This window comes from Acinonyx jubatus, chromosome A1 (genome assembly GCF_027475565.1).
Source record: "Acinonyx jubatus isolate Ajub_Pintada_27869175 chromosome A1, VMU_Ajub_asm_v1.0, whole genome shotgun sequence".
Taxonomy (NCBI): domain Eukaryota; kingdom Metazoa; phylum Chordata; class Mammalia; order Carnivora; family Felidae; genus Acinonyx; species Acinonyx jubatus.
The window spans coordinates 111,122,265-111,137,789 of record NC_069380.1 but is presented as its reverse complement, the minus strand read 5'-3'; positions in this window follow the sequence as shown (position 1 = coordinate 111,137,789).

Sequence of the window (15,525 nt, the reverse complement as noted above, 5' to 3'; positions counted from 1 at the left end):
ACAAAGGAACAAACCGTGAGCCACCAAGTCATCTGTTGTGCAACACAGCTAGGTGCTCACAATAATAATGTTCACTACAGCTCACATTGTTTAAAAGTTGTGTTTACACTATACTGTGGTCTATTAAGTGTGCGACAGCATTGTGTCTAAAAAATGTATATGCCTTAACTTAAAATACTTTGTTATTGGGGCGCCTGGCAGTTTAGTTGGTTAAGCATCCAACTCGACTTCAGCTCAGGTCATGACTTTGAGCCCCGCATCAGGCTCTGTGCTGACAGCACGGAGACTGCTTGGGAATCTCTGTCTCCTCCCTCTCTCTCTCTGCATCCCCCCCCCCCCAACTCGTGCGGGCTCTCTCTCTTGCTCTCTGTCTCTCTCAAAAAGAAATAAACTTTTAAAATAATTAAATAAATAAAAACACTTCATTGCTAAAAAATGCTAACCATCATCAAGCCTTCAGTGAGTTGGCATCATTTTGCTGGTGGAGGGTCCAACGGCAATGCTGATGGCTGCTGACTGATCAGGCTTGTGGTTGCTGAATGCTGGGGTGGTTGTGGCAGGTTCTTAAAGTAAGACAACAATGATGTTTGCCACACTGATGGACTCCTCTTTTTATGAACAATTTCTTTCTAGCATGTGATGCTGTCTGACAGCATTATACCCTCAGCAGAAGTTCTTTTGAAACTGAAGCCAATCCTCTCAAACCCTGCCACAGCTTTATCGACTAAGGGTATGGAATATTCTAAATCCTTTGTTGTCATTTCAACAATCTTCACAGCATCTTCACCAGGAGTAGATTCCACCTCAGGAAACCACTTTCTTTGTGCATCCATGAGAAGCCACTCGTCATTCATTCAAGTTTTCTCATGAGATGACAGCAATTCAGTCACATCTTCAGGCTCCACTTCTAATTCTGTTCTCTTGCTGTTTCCACCACATCTGCAGTGACTTTCTCCACTGACGTCTGAAACCCCTCACAGTCATCCAGGAGGGCTGGAATCAACTTCTTCCAAACTCCTGTGAATGCTGATAGTTTAACCTCTTCACATGAATCACCAATATTCTTAATGGCATCTAGAATAGTGAATCCTTTCCAGAAGGTTTTCAATGTGCTTTGCACAGATCCAGCTATGGGGGAAATCACTATCTATGGCACCTAGAGCCTTACAACATATATTTCTTTTTTTATTTTTTTAATCTTTATTTTTGAGAGAGAGAGAGAGAGAGACAGAGCATGAGTGGGGGAGGGGCACAGAGAGAGGGAGACACAGAATCTGCAGCAGGCTCTAGGCTCTGAGCTGTCAGCACAGAGCCCGACGCGGGGCTCGAACCCACGAACCATGAGATCATGACCTGAGCTGACGTCAGACGCTCAACCAACTACACCACCCAGGTGCCCCTACCACATGTATTTCTTAAAGAATAGGACTTGAAAGTCAAAATGACTCCTTGATCCACGGACTGCAGAATGGATGTGGTGTTAGCAGGCAGGAAAACAACATTAATCTCCTTGTACATCTCCATCGGAGCTCTTGATTACCCAGGTGCACTGTCAATGCGCAATAATATTTTGCAGGGAGTCCTTCTTTTCTGAGTGGTAGGTCTCAACAGGAAGCTTAAAACATGCAGTGAACCATGTGGTAAACAGACGTGCTGTCACCCAGGCTTTGTTGTTCCATCTAGAGAGCACAGGCAGAGTCAATTTAGCATGACCCGAGGGCCCTACGATATGTGGAATGGTACACGAGCATTAGCTGCAACTCAAAGTCACCAGCTGCATTCGCTCCTAACAAGTGAGTCAGCCTGTCCTTTGAAGCCAGGCATGGACTTCTCTCTAGCTATGAAAATCCTAGATGGCATCTTTTTCCAAGAGAAGGCTATTTTATCTACTTTTGGTAAGACCACCTTCACAAACTGCCTCAGTTAGATCCCCCGGGAAAACCTGTTGTAGTTTCCGTATCAGCCTACGCTGCCTCACCTGCACTTTCATGCCATGGAGCTTGCTTCTTTCGTTAAACCTAATAGCATCAGACTTTTCTTCTGCAGCTTCCTCACCTCTGTCAGCCTTCATAGAATTGAATAGAGTTAGGGCCTTACTCTGGATTAGGCTTCGGCTTAGTGGAATGTTGTGGCTGGTTTGATCTTCTATCCAGATGACTCCAACTTTCTCCATGCCAGCAATAAGACTGTTTGGCTTTCATATCATTTGTTCAGTGAAGTAGCACTTTAAATTTCCTTCAGCAACGAGGGGCGCCTGGGTGGCTCAGTCGGTTAAGCGACCCACTTTGGCTCAGGTCATGATCTCACGGATTGTGAGTTCGAGTCCCGAGTTGGGCTCTGTGCTGACAGCTCAGAGCCTGCAACCTGCTTCAGATTCCGTGTCTCCCTCTCTCTCTGCCCCCCCCCCTCGTTCACACCCTGTCTCTCTCCCCTCTCTCTCTCAAAAATAAATAAACATTAAAAAAAATTGAATTCCCTTCAGCAACTTTTCCCATGCATTCACAATTAGGCAAACCGTATGATGCAAGAGGCCTAGTGTTTGGCCTCTCTGAGAATTCAACATGCTTTCCTCACGAAGCGTAATAATTTCTAGCTTTTGATTTAAAGTGAGAGATGTGTGACTCTTCCCTTCACTTGAATGTCAAGGCCACTACAGGGTTATTAATTGGCCTAAACTGCAACATTGTTGTGCCTTAGGGAATAGGGCAGCTTGAGGACAGGGAGACAGGAGAATGGTCAGTTGGAGCAGCTTGAACGCACACATTTATTGATCGAGTTTGCCATCCTAGGTGGGCACTGTTCATGGCACCCCAAAAAACAATTAACGATAGTAACATCAAAGATCACCGCTCACAGACTACCACAACAAATATCATAACAATGAAAAAGGTTGAAATATTGCAGGAATTACCAAAAAGAGAGACATGAAATGAGCGAATGCTGCTGGGAAAATGTTGCCAAGAGACTTGCTGGACAACAGGGTTGCCACAAACCAGTTTGTAAAACAACAACAACAAAAAACCCCACCAGATCTGCAAAGAGTAACAAAGCAAAGCACAATAAAGCAAGGTATGTCTGTACCTAGAAAACTGTGCTAAAAACAGTAATCAAGAAATCACAGACTTTCTTATCCAACATTGATAGCATCTCTAGCACTTTTCCCGATTTTTCTCAGTATAGAACTAGCTAGAACATTATCCAACCACAGGAGATAATGAATTTGACTGCGAGGTCAATGGATTTGACCAAAGGTCCTTTTCACAAACTCAGATTCCCCTAGGTTCTGGAAGTGGTAATAAAACCTATTTTCAAATAGCCTAAATTTAATTTACTTTTTTTTGCTATTATTCCATAGAAATATCTCAAGGATGGTAATGACTTCTCCCGAATTACGCAGAAAAATATACCCAAGTAATTTTTAAATCAAATGCTTCCACTTTGAAAATTTCAGGGTACAGTCTCTTATAAAGCAGGAAGAATAATGGGAAGGCATCTCTAGTTGGATTTCTCCGACCAAATGATCTCGTATTATCTTATTCTTTTAGCTTTAGTTTGTCTGACTCCCAGCCCAAATCCCAGACAGTTTTTCCAGAAAGAGGGTAATAACATACAATGAATTTTGGAGTACACTATTTAATTACGTCCTCTTCCGTGGTGAAAGACCATGAACACAATCCCTAGTCTTTCCCAGTTGCCCTGGCCCACTCCTCTCCTTGGCTGCTTCCCCAACATCTCGTCGCCCTCTCAGCACTAGAGTGCCCCCAGCTCAGCTGTAGGAGCACTTTTCCTCTCTGCCCATGGTGATCCTCGGGGCGATACCATCCCATCTCATGGCTTTAAGCTCCATCTCTATGTTCCTGACTCCTAAATCTGTAGCTCTAGTCCTGACCTCTCTCTCCAACTCCAGACTTGTATATTTAGTTCTCTGTTTGACTTCCCTTGGACTTCCAAAAGCCACCTCAAACTTATATTCACAGTGACTTGCAGCTCGTCTCCTTCAAAACCTGCTTGCTCTGCTGTTTCCCCACCACGGTAAACAGCAGCACAACGTTTTCAGTTGTTCGGGCACACTCTGGAATCATCTTTGACTCCTGAATTTTCTTTCCTATTCTATGCACAGTCTGTCAGCAAATCCTCTCTGTTCTATTTTCAAAACATGTCCAGAATCTGAATACTTTTTTTTTTTTAGTTAGTTAGTTAATTTAGTTATTTGAGAGAGAGAGAGAGAGAGAGAGAGAGAGAGCCCAAGTGGGGCAAGAGCAGAGAGAGAAGAGACAGAGAATTCCAAGCAGGCTCCACCCTGTCAGCACAGAGCCCTATGTGGGGCTCGAACTCACACACCATGAGATCATGACCTGAGCCTAAATCAAGAGTTGGCTGTTTAACCGATTGAGCCACCCGGGTGCTCCCAGAACCTGAATACTTCTGACCACCTCAACTACTACCATCTGGTCCAAGGCACCATCATCTCTCACCTGGAGTGTGCGGTGGCCTCCCAGCTGGCCTCCCCGCCTCCACTCTTACTCCTATAATATGATCTTAATGCAGAGTCATCCTGTTAGAATGTCAGCTCATGTCACCCCTTTGCTCAAAAACAGCCAGTGGCATCCTTGCCTTCAGTGTAAAAACCAATCCTTACGGCACATATGAAATTTCCCCCAATCCATTCTTCCCACCCCATCTCTTCAACTTCATCTTCTACTACCTGCCCTCTCCCTCCCACCCTCTCCTCTAGTCACAGGGGCCTCTTCCTCCCTGCTCCCCGAACCCTTCAGGTACTCTCCTGTCTTGGAGCCTTTACATTCACTTTTCCCTCTGTCTACGGTGCTCTTTCCATAGATCTTGACAAGACTCACTCCCTAGTCTCCTTGAGGGCTTTACTCAAATGCTGTTTTATTTATTCACTAACCACTGTCTAATAAGCTATATGTTTTGCTTATCTGTCACTCCCACTAAACTATAAGCTCCAGACAGGCAGAGACCTTTGTCTCTGTCACAGACCTTTGCCTGTCTTGCTTTCTGGTGTATCAGCATTACCTAGAGCAGTGCCCGTCACGTAGTGGGTACTTAACGCACAGTTGAGCAGGGGATGAGTAAATGAATATCTTGTCATCTTACATTACATCATGTCCCAGCAGACAGAAGATGGATGGATCTGGATGGATAGATAGATAAAATGAGTCTGTAGACAGGCTCATAGGACCCATCACTACCGTGCCTTAGCCTCCTCCAGGTAAAGCAGCACAAGTACCGAGGCAGAATTACAGAGAGAAATCTCCCATGTTCGGCTACGGACAGCATATAATCATTATACATTTTATATTTCTCAGAAATTGAGTATTAAATAACACCTTTCATCGGAACACCTTAAAATGTGTTACAACCCCCCCCCCATAATTACCTGCACTTATATATCATTATTATACATCAGGTAGCAGTGGAAGCCTTAATGGATCTCTCAGCTTTTGACATCCCTGTATTGGAACAGAAAATGTAAGGTGGGCCCAAGAAGTAGTTTGACATTTATAAAATGTCATTTAAGCTTTAGAAAGTCTATTATTGCCTGGCTTATTAGCATAAGAAAAAAAGTGAAATGACTTATAGACTGTCAACAGAGTGCCATGGTGATCCCGGGCCGGTCACTTACCTCGGCTAACCTCAGCCGGTTCTTCCAGTCTGTGTGGGCACGACATGGTTGAACAAATTAGTCAGGGACGGCTCTGAGAAGGAAGCAGGGCTCACTCTTGGCGGTTAACCAAAAGTGTTTTTCTGAGGTCAAAGTGTGATTGCCACATGTCCTCTGTGTTGACCACACCTACAGTGAAAAGACAAGTGTTCCTCATGAGACTGAGCCCCTACAAGCGTGCCGACTGTCTAGAATGCGGCTGTGGTACCCTGGCGTCCTGATGGCATGCCCCTAGGACTGTTAATCGCCTCTTTGGAAACCCGGAACCTTGACTCTTCTTCCTTTCAAAACTATCACATAGGAAAGCCTCTGATCACAGCTCAAACAAGCTGCCTCTTCCACGGTTGTTATGTGTCCTTTCGGAGAGAAGCAAAGTGAATGCAGTGCCAGGGGTGAAGCATCAGAAATCAACAAGCCAGGCCCAGCCTCTGCTTTAGGGGGCAGGATTTTGCCAGTGTCTTAGAGATAAAGCCACGTATACAGACACTCACAGCCCCTATGCCCCAAGCATGTCCCTGCTCTGATTATTAAAATTAGGAATTAACATTAAAATTAAAATTACTTAAAATTATTATCTCTGCTCAAGGGTCTAATCTCTGAAAGAAATCCATCAGGCATTAAAGCATGTACTCACAGACTTCAGGAGGACCTTAGAAACCACTTTGTCTAACTTTCTCACTTTATAGATAAGGAAATCAAGGTTCCAAAGAGTTAACTACTGGCCTGTGATCTCCTCCACACACATTCCTTATCTTGCTTTTATGAATTCTTGGAAATGACTGGACTGCATTTCTTGCAAAAGGCTCTGTAATTCAGCATAGTCATTCTGCATATCTTCTGTGTCTGAAATAGTAATATTTGACGGAGCTTGTCAACCAGGATGCTCTAAAATGCCCATGTTCTAGGAATATAAATTGTACAATAAGAAGTTTTCAGGGGCACCTGGGTGGCTTGGTCGGTTAAGCATCTGCCTCTTGGTTTCAGCTTGGGTCATGATCTCACGATTCATGTGTTCAAGTCCTGCATCAAGCTCTGCACTGGCAGCGTGGAGCCTGCTTGGGATTCATTCTCTCTCTCTCTCTCTCTCTCTCTCTCTCTCTCTCTCTCTCCCCCCCCCCCTGCCCCTTTCCTGCTCTATCTCAAAATAAATAAATACATATTAACAAAAAGAGACGTTTCCAAGGGGGAGCCAGGAGGAACTAACTTGTCATCTGACTCTAAACTAGATTAATCCCATGGCCATAGGCATAGGTGGTAGGTCGCTATTACATGAATGACCAAAGGAAAAGCCTGTGAAGAGGTGTGAAGAGGACAGTGGATGGGAGAATACAGATGTGAGTTTGGGCCCAGATTTCACTTTGGGCAAGCACTTCATCGCTTTGGGAATGAGAAACCCTCCTAGTAAGTATCCAAACTTACTATCATCTGGTAGGACAGGATAGATTGATGGGCAAAGCAAACGGGCAATAGTTTTGCTTCAAAGGTGAAATACCGCTGGTTCAGTATCTCCTTATCTAGCAGAGACTTGGAGAAACAGATTGTCTGGAAAGTCTGAGAGTACACTCGTGCTATCCCAAGACTTTCTAGCTCCTTTCTTTGGCCAGAGAATGGACACCAGGGCAGGAAACAAGAAGACCTTTCCCCAACCCAGTTGCAGGGATAGACATGTGACCCATACTTGGCCAATGATGATACCTACTCCCCTGGCAACGGAGATAGGTCCAAAAGATAGATATAGTATCAAAGCAGACCCAATCTAAGTTCTTCCCTCAGAGTGACATACTGATATTGGGAAATAAAATTCCTTTTCTCTAGAGTTAACAAGCTGGAATGATGCAGGCTTAAAGTTACAGTGGCTCCTTCCCTTGGGCCCATAGCAGAAGCCCCTCTATATAGGAGGGGAGATGAGGCCAACACAGAGATAAACAGAGCTGAGAGAAAGACAATGTTTCACTTATACTGTCTGGTACCTGATGATGCCTGAAGATGATTGAGTCAAAAAATACTCTTTTTTTCCTGAAATAGTTTTGGCTGGGTTTCTGTCACTTTTGATTAAAAGAATCCTCTAATTTTTCAAATGAGGAAAGTGAGGTTCATACCAAGGGAGTAATGGACTCAAGTTACATAGCACACGGGGGACAAAATTGGGACTTGAAATCCAGTCTAATGGTTTCCAGTCCAATGCATTTTCTACTACACTATGCTTTATATATTCTAGCTTGTGAATTGTTCAACATTTTCTGAGTGATACTACAGGTCTCTTTTCACACCATATTATATCATGGCAAAATCTATTCATTCATTTAAACAAAAGATGGAGAATCATTTACTGAGGATCCTTTGATACGAGGTGGCTGGGTGAGTCAATTGATTAAGTGTCCGACTCCTGATTTTGGCTCAGGTCATGGTCTCACGGTTTGTGAGTTCGAGCCCCGCATTGGGCTCTACACTGACAGTGCCTGCTTAGGATCCTCTCTCTCCCTCTCTCTCTCCCTCTCCCCTGCTCTCTCTCTCTCAAAAAAATAAATAAATAAACTTAACAACAACAACAAAGGGATCGTGTGATACAAGAAGAAAGCTCAGACTAACTGATTTGCATCTAGGCAAGTACAAATAAAAGATTCAACTATGTCAGGATCAAAGGCAGAAATCACGCACTTGGTTCTATTCCTCACCCCCCACTAATGGAATGATCTACTTTGTTCTAGGCATGGCGATAGGGTCTTCGATAAATATGTTCCTGTGTAGTTACCTCACAGTGGGCCTCATGCATAACTGAAAATCAAAAGGTATTGGAAAGAGAGAAGGAAGGAAAGGGGATAAGAAGGAAGAGAAACAGGGAAGGCAAAGAAAAGTAGAGTGGGTTTCAAGTCAAAATTAACTCTTTTTTCTTTTGTTCAACTGCGCTTATATTATATGTCTTAGAGTGACCTCACAACGTATCCATGAAACCCAGTCTACTCTACAACTACTGCTTTTTCTAAGTTGACCAGAAGCATCAAGTCGGAACCACAGACCATGAGCCCTTCTCAGTAGGAATGAATACTAACAGCAAATGAGGTAACTGACAATGGCGACACTTGACAAATACCCTGATCGTAGTAGTTCTGCAAACTGGTTACAACAAGGTTCAGCCATAATCAGTAATATTCATTGACAGGGCTGTATGTTAGAGTAAATGGTGTGCAAGTGGGCCATTCCTGGATTTAGTAACACGATGAATAATATTTTAGGAAACTTGAGCCCTTGATGATGAATAGATGTTAAGATAATTCTATTTTAATTATTGGTTAGTGTGTGTTATATCATTCTTTGTGATCAGAATTTTTAAACCACAAACAGGATATGGAGAAATAGTGAAAAAAAAAAGTTTCAGAGTCAGAAAATAAGATGGTCATCAAAAGGCTGTGTTTCTCATGGCCACGTAAAAGTACTCAACCACTTTAAAACTGGGTCTTTTCTAGTTTTAAACTGAGGAATGCAGGGGTTCCTGGCTGCCTCAGTCAGTAGTCAGTGGGGCGTATGACTCACTATCTCGGGGCTGTGAGTTCAAGCCCCATGTTGGGTGTAGAGATTACTAAAAAATAAAATCTAAAAAAAAAAATAATAAATTGAGTAAGAGAAGGAAAAAGATTCTGTAACATCCTCATCATGCAGCTGAAAGGCATCTTCGATCATTCTATCTTCAGCTACAATTTAGACAGTATAAAAACGAAAGGGGGAGATATTTCACTATCGCTCTGAATTAGCATGATAGAGTACATTGCCTGAATTATTTATTAAAATAAGGTTTTCTTTAAGTGAAAAATCTTTAGCCCACCTCACAGAGTAATCTAGAAGATCTAATTTCAGTTGTAAATAGTTTTATATTTGATATAGAGTCCATTAAAGTAATTTCCAAAAGTTTTTGAACTTTTGAAGTATTTACAAAACTTCACTTAAGTATAAATGTTGTTAAGAGTCACTGATGGCATTGACATCAACCTCTGATGTCATTTGTTATTGAAACACTTACATTGTGAGTGTATGATTTGCCATCCGAACTGTTCACTGGTTTCTGGTGTTTATTTATCCACATGTATGTCTGTGGTGCCGCAATACTGTCTCTTGGAGAAACACTAAAATCTTAGCTTAGCTGGTCAGCAATGTGCAGTCCTTTTGTGAGACGCCGACAATAGCACCACATGCAATTTTCACCATTGATTCTGTCATTCAACTGTTCATTCAACAAATACGTGTCATTCACTGTTCAAGACTCTGAAACCCAGAAGTGGACCAGACAGAAATGGTCCCTGCTTTTGGAACTTTTATTCCTGCATGAGAGGGAAGAGACAAGGAACAAATGAATGAATGCATGAAAAAGATGATTTTAGTGGTTGATAATTGCTATTGAGTAAGCAACACAGGTCATGTGATTCGAGGGATGGGAGGATGGCAACATGAAGATGTCATTCGGAAAAATCCGTACTGAGTGGGCGACAACTGAGACCAAACCCAGATGAAGGAAAGCAGCCAGCCTGCATTTCCCAGTCTGGGAATAGCAAGACCCCAAAAGATGGACAGGCATTGCACAGAGGAAGAGAAAGTGGCTGTGAGCAAGTGCGACAAGGCTAGAGGCAGAAGCAGGCATCCCAGCACACAGGACGCCACAGGCGTGGTGGCAAGTTGAAACTTTGTCTAAGGGTTTGGGGAAGCTGTTGAGGGTCTTCGCGCAAGGCAGTGATATCTGATTTATTTTTTAAAAAGATCACTGTGGCTGCAGGTGGATGATGAATCCTAGGCTGGAGCACAGGAGGGAGAAGGGGTACCGGCTGTTTTTGTAGCTTGGATCCTACACAATGGTGCCAGGCAAAGAGGCTGAGTGGGGAGTTGCAACCTAGCCTTTGTGCCACACACCAGGGCCCGTGTCCAGCCTGGGGCTATGTTCACCTGTACCAAGGGGCATCTTTTTCTATCATACACAAGGCACCAGATGGGCAGGAAGCAGCCTCATGGGTGAGAACAGTGGGGGAAGAAATTGCAATAATCTTTGCAAGGATAAAAGTTATGTTGGAGAAAGAGAGAAGTGGGTCTAGGACACCTGTGGGGGTGGAGCGGGCAGGACTTACTGATGATTGGATGGGAGACTGAGGGTAAAGGAGAAATCAACAGTGAGCCTTAAACCCATGGGGATATGCTGTTATCAATGACTGAGGTAGGGAAAACTGGGAGTGGACCACGTTCTTTATTAGGAGAGAGGTCAAGAATTCAGTTTGAGCTAGAGACAGTCTAAGATACACGTTTGATGTCCAATGGTCAGATTTATGAGCTGAGGAAATCTGTAATTCCAAAGGACAAAGAAATTATAGCCTCTTCTCAGATCTTCTTCATGATTCCTGACCCACTGGGGACTGGAGGCAGGCAGAGGGAAGGAAATGGAGTTAGTCTAGTCTGGTATTCTTTGCCCAAGGGAAGATTTTTAATACGTTCAAACTCTCAGCTCTCCATCCCTGAACACTTCTCTCCCCCAGGGTGGTGGGAACCCATGGTGCTCTCCCAACTGTGCCTGGAAGGAGGCTTTGTATTTTGTGGCATCCTCTACTTCCTGTAAACTCTATAGCAATGCGCCTTATTCACAAGGCCTTGTCCCTGCCTGCCTTGCTGGCATTGACTGTGACCCTGGCAGCCAGTGTGGCTTGGTGAAGGCTCTGAGACTCCCTGGCAGACTTGGCCTCATGCGAGCTGGCCCTGTACACCCATCTGCGTGTCGGCCGTGTGCTCCCCGCCAATTCCTGGTCCAAATACCCACCTTGGCTCTGTGGATGTTTACTAGCTCCCTATCCAGCCATGACCCGTGGACACATGGCCAACATGTGGGGATTTCTGAGTTGCATTCTCACTAAGTGGGAACTGGGGATGGCTTTAGGGAGCTACCATCCAGCCTATCGCCGCCTAACCGTGCCATACCGCTGGCTTTACTCTTATGTTCATCCACCATCTGCTCCCACCACCAAGGCTGGCACAAAGGCTAACTAGGTGATGCTCTCCATTCAGAGCCTCCAAAGTAAAATGCGCAAGGACTCTCAGCATTGCCCTCAAAAGTGACAACACACCTCCCTCTGCCTAAGTGGAGAGGGAAGACCAGCACCCCTGCGTCTCCCTCTGCCTCTTCTGCCCCACGTTCTTTCCCCTGCAATCCTTTAATACCAGAAGAGGTGGGCTTCCAACTTTCATTCTTCTTGGTCCATGCCTCTCCTGCCCCGGGGCAGCAAGCTTCACAGCCCAGCCAGCAAAGTCAGGGGGCAATCTTCTCTTTACAAACTGAATCCTAATATGTTGAAAGATACAAAAATTCCTTCTGGTCTCACTGCTAAACCTTGATGGCTGAGGGAGTGTGAGAAGTGGTGATATGAGAGGCACCTGGGTGGCTGTTGGTTGAATGCCCGACTTCGGCTTGGGTCATGATTTCATGGTTCGTGAGTTCAAGCCCCGCATCGGGGTCTGGGCTGACAGCTCAGAGCCTGGAGCCTGTTTTAGATTCTGTGTCTCCCTCTCTCTCTGCCCCTCCCCTGCTCGCTCTCTCTCTCTCTCAAAAACATATAAACATTAAAAAAATGTTTTTTTAATTTAAAAAAAGAAGTGGTGATATGATCCTTCACAGGGAGGCAGAATCTGGGCATATTTAAATATATTACACTTGTAAAAAAATTTTTTAATATGTATTCATTTTTGAGAGACGGAGAGAGACAGAGCATGAGTGGGGAAGAGGCAGAGAGAGGGAGACACAGAATCTGAAACAAGCTCCAGGCTCTGAGCTGTCAGCCCAGAGCCCGATGTGGGGCTCAAACCCAGGCACCAAGAGATGATAACCTGACCCAAAGTTGGATGCTCAACCGACTGAGCCACCCAGGTGCCCTAAATATACTACACTTGTAATGCAAGTTTGTAGTTTGTAGCTCAGTGAAGCTGTCAGTAATAGAGGTAGAATTTGAGAATCATCAGCATGTGGATGGGGCAAAGCCAGGACTTAGGGAGACATCTCTGTCATGATAAAGGAGAGTTGAGAGCCCAGAATGAGTACCGGGGCAACCCCGTATGGAGACGCAGAAAAGGAGGGAAGGAGCCAGCAAAGGATACAGAGAGATGGTGTATGAGGTAGGAAGAAGAGCATGTGGTGCCACTGAGGCCAAGAGAGGAGCAGGTTTCCAGAGGAAGGGAGCACTCAGGGGAATCAAAAGTTCCCAGGAGGTCAAGACTGTAAAGGGAACCTAACCCACACTCTGAGCCTGCCCCTGCCCTGCCACAAACTCTCCACTCTTCCCTAGAAGGATAATGAGGACAAATGGAAATTAATAACAGTAATAAAAAATAATAATAATATGCCATGTAAAAGGACCAGTGGTAATAAAGCTTCATAAAATCATGACACCATTTTTAATTAATACGATGCTTTATTCAGAGAGTGCTGTGCTGTTTGAGGCAGACGGAAACCCCATTGGGATGACTGAGGTAATGAGCACTGGCGAGTGGGGATCCCCTGCTGTTACTGAGAACTTTTAGAAGTACTCCACAGGATCCTTCAGTTGGTTTCTGATGAAGCATCATGGGAAGCTGAGTAATGGTTTCTTTCTTTGTTTTGCTTATCTTTTTCTGAAACCAACTTGAAAAACACATTCTTTCAGATGGACACCAAAGCACATGCTTTTGTGGGTGGGGCCCTTCTGGGTGCTATGCTTGGCGTCCCTGGTGTTGTGGAGACGCAGAGGTATAGCCAGAGGTGGAGCCTCCTTTCCCACCAAAAGGAGCTGTGAAGTAAACCCTTGGGGTGTGCATGATATCCCTACTCACCATCGTTCTGAGTTCCCGCGGCCCTACTGCTCCTACCCTGACCTTCGCTTTCAGTTGTGACTATGCACAGTAGGAACTTTATTCATTTTCTCTGTCCCATTTTACCTATTTCATCAAACTGGATTATCTACACCATGGAAATAATAATTCCTGAATGGTGTTTGAGTGCAGAGTTTGAATCATCTATTTAATTTACTGGTCAGCCTCTGCAGCACAAACGGTAATGCAAAGAGAGTGGGTTGGATCGTGGCTGTTCCTCTCGCTAGGTGAATGACCTCGGAGGTCTAAGTAATATAGTACTTTCGGGAATGGTGGTGGGAAGCCTGGCCGCTAACTTGGGCTGGGTTTCTAGAACCTGTCACTAGTCATGGAGGGAGAGCAGAGCTTTCCCTCTGGGGAAAAAGACTGAGGCAGGAACTAAAAAGAGAGTCTTGTTGAAGAGCTCTATCTAAGGGAGCAGGATAGAGAGGCAGAAACAGAAGCCAATAGTTTGTGTTTAGGGCCAACTAGAGAGTTAACCAATCAGCGGGGGTGTGCAAGAAGTAGATCCCCCTACAATCCTGAAATGCTGGTACACAGAGCCCCGCCTCCTTTGCGATGGAGACCAGAGAGGGCCTCTGTGCTGCCTGATGTCCAGCTTCCCAGACAAGAGGGAGACCTGGGTCCGGAGCTAAGGTGAGATTCCAAATCAAGTAGCTCTCAGCCCTGCTGACCGCATTATCCCTGAACAAACGACCCACCCTCTCAGCTGCTAGAGAAAAAGTGTACATCTAAATTTGTCTCCTATTTGTGTTAAGGACAGAAAGAAATCGCAATGGTTGCCACAGGCTCTGTTGGGACCCATCTCGTTCAGGTTATCTTTCCGAACGACTGTTCATATGTATCAGCAAAGCAAAACATTGCCAGATATGTAAAACCTCAGCAGTTTAAATAGAACTTTCAGAGTGAATACCCCAGGGTAAAGAAAATAAATAAATACATAAAAGAGCTTCTCTTTCCTCTGTTTCTCCTTTCTCTTCTCTCTCTCTCTCTCTCTCTCGCTATATATGTGTGTGTGTATATATGTATATATGTATATATATATATATATATATATATATATATATATAATTCTTATTCTCACATTGCATTGATAAGATGAGAAGACGAGAGCAGGCAATTATGGCAAGAAAGATAAGAAATATAATTGCACAACTGAAAAGAAAAACAGAATCCCAGTCGCACTAAGCATGGATAGCTTCCATCTTGCTTTTTGATGCCAGACTCCAATAAAAGGAATCTGCACTCTTTGCAGAAATGGCTGATTCCAGGACTGGCGCAGCAAAGTGACAACAGGAGCCTGGAACATCTTGTGGTGCCAGAAAATAACATGGTGCTCACAAAACAGAACCAAAAAAGGCACAACGGTGGAGGACACAGAGGACAAATGAAACAACTCCCGATTACCAAAGCTGGAAAAGTCCAAGTAACAAAATAAAGCAGTAATGGATTGCAACCCGAAATGGAAAACAAATTCTGATGAGTCTATACCGAATTAAATAAATAACTGAATCAATCAATAAATGAGGAGACAAATGTCCCAGGCAGAATAACCCCAAGTAATTTAGGCAGATACTCAGTCCTCAAGGAAGTGAACATAACTCCCCTCTCTTTATCTGTATGGTGACTTTTTCTCCAAAGAGTACAGTATGGAAGGAAGGGAAAAGAGAAATCTACAGGTGGTTTCTGCCAGAGGATGAAGGTCATCGACAAGGATAAGTCATGCTGATGCTCTGATACAATGTAATGAAAATAAAACTTGACTTCTGTGGTCTTCCTCCCTAACCTCAGTTTAATCATGAGAACATCAAGCAAATCCCAAAGTGAGAGACATTGTACAAAATACCTAATGAGTACTCCTCAAAACCATCAAGGTCATTAAAAACAAAGAAAAGCCTGAGAAACGGTCACAGCTAAGAGGAACCTAAAGAGACATAATGACTAAATGTAATGAGGTGTTCTGGATGGGATTT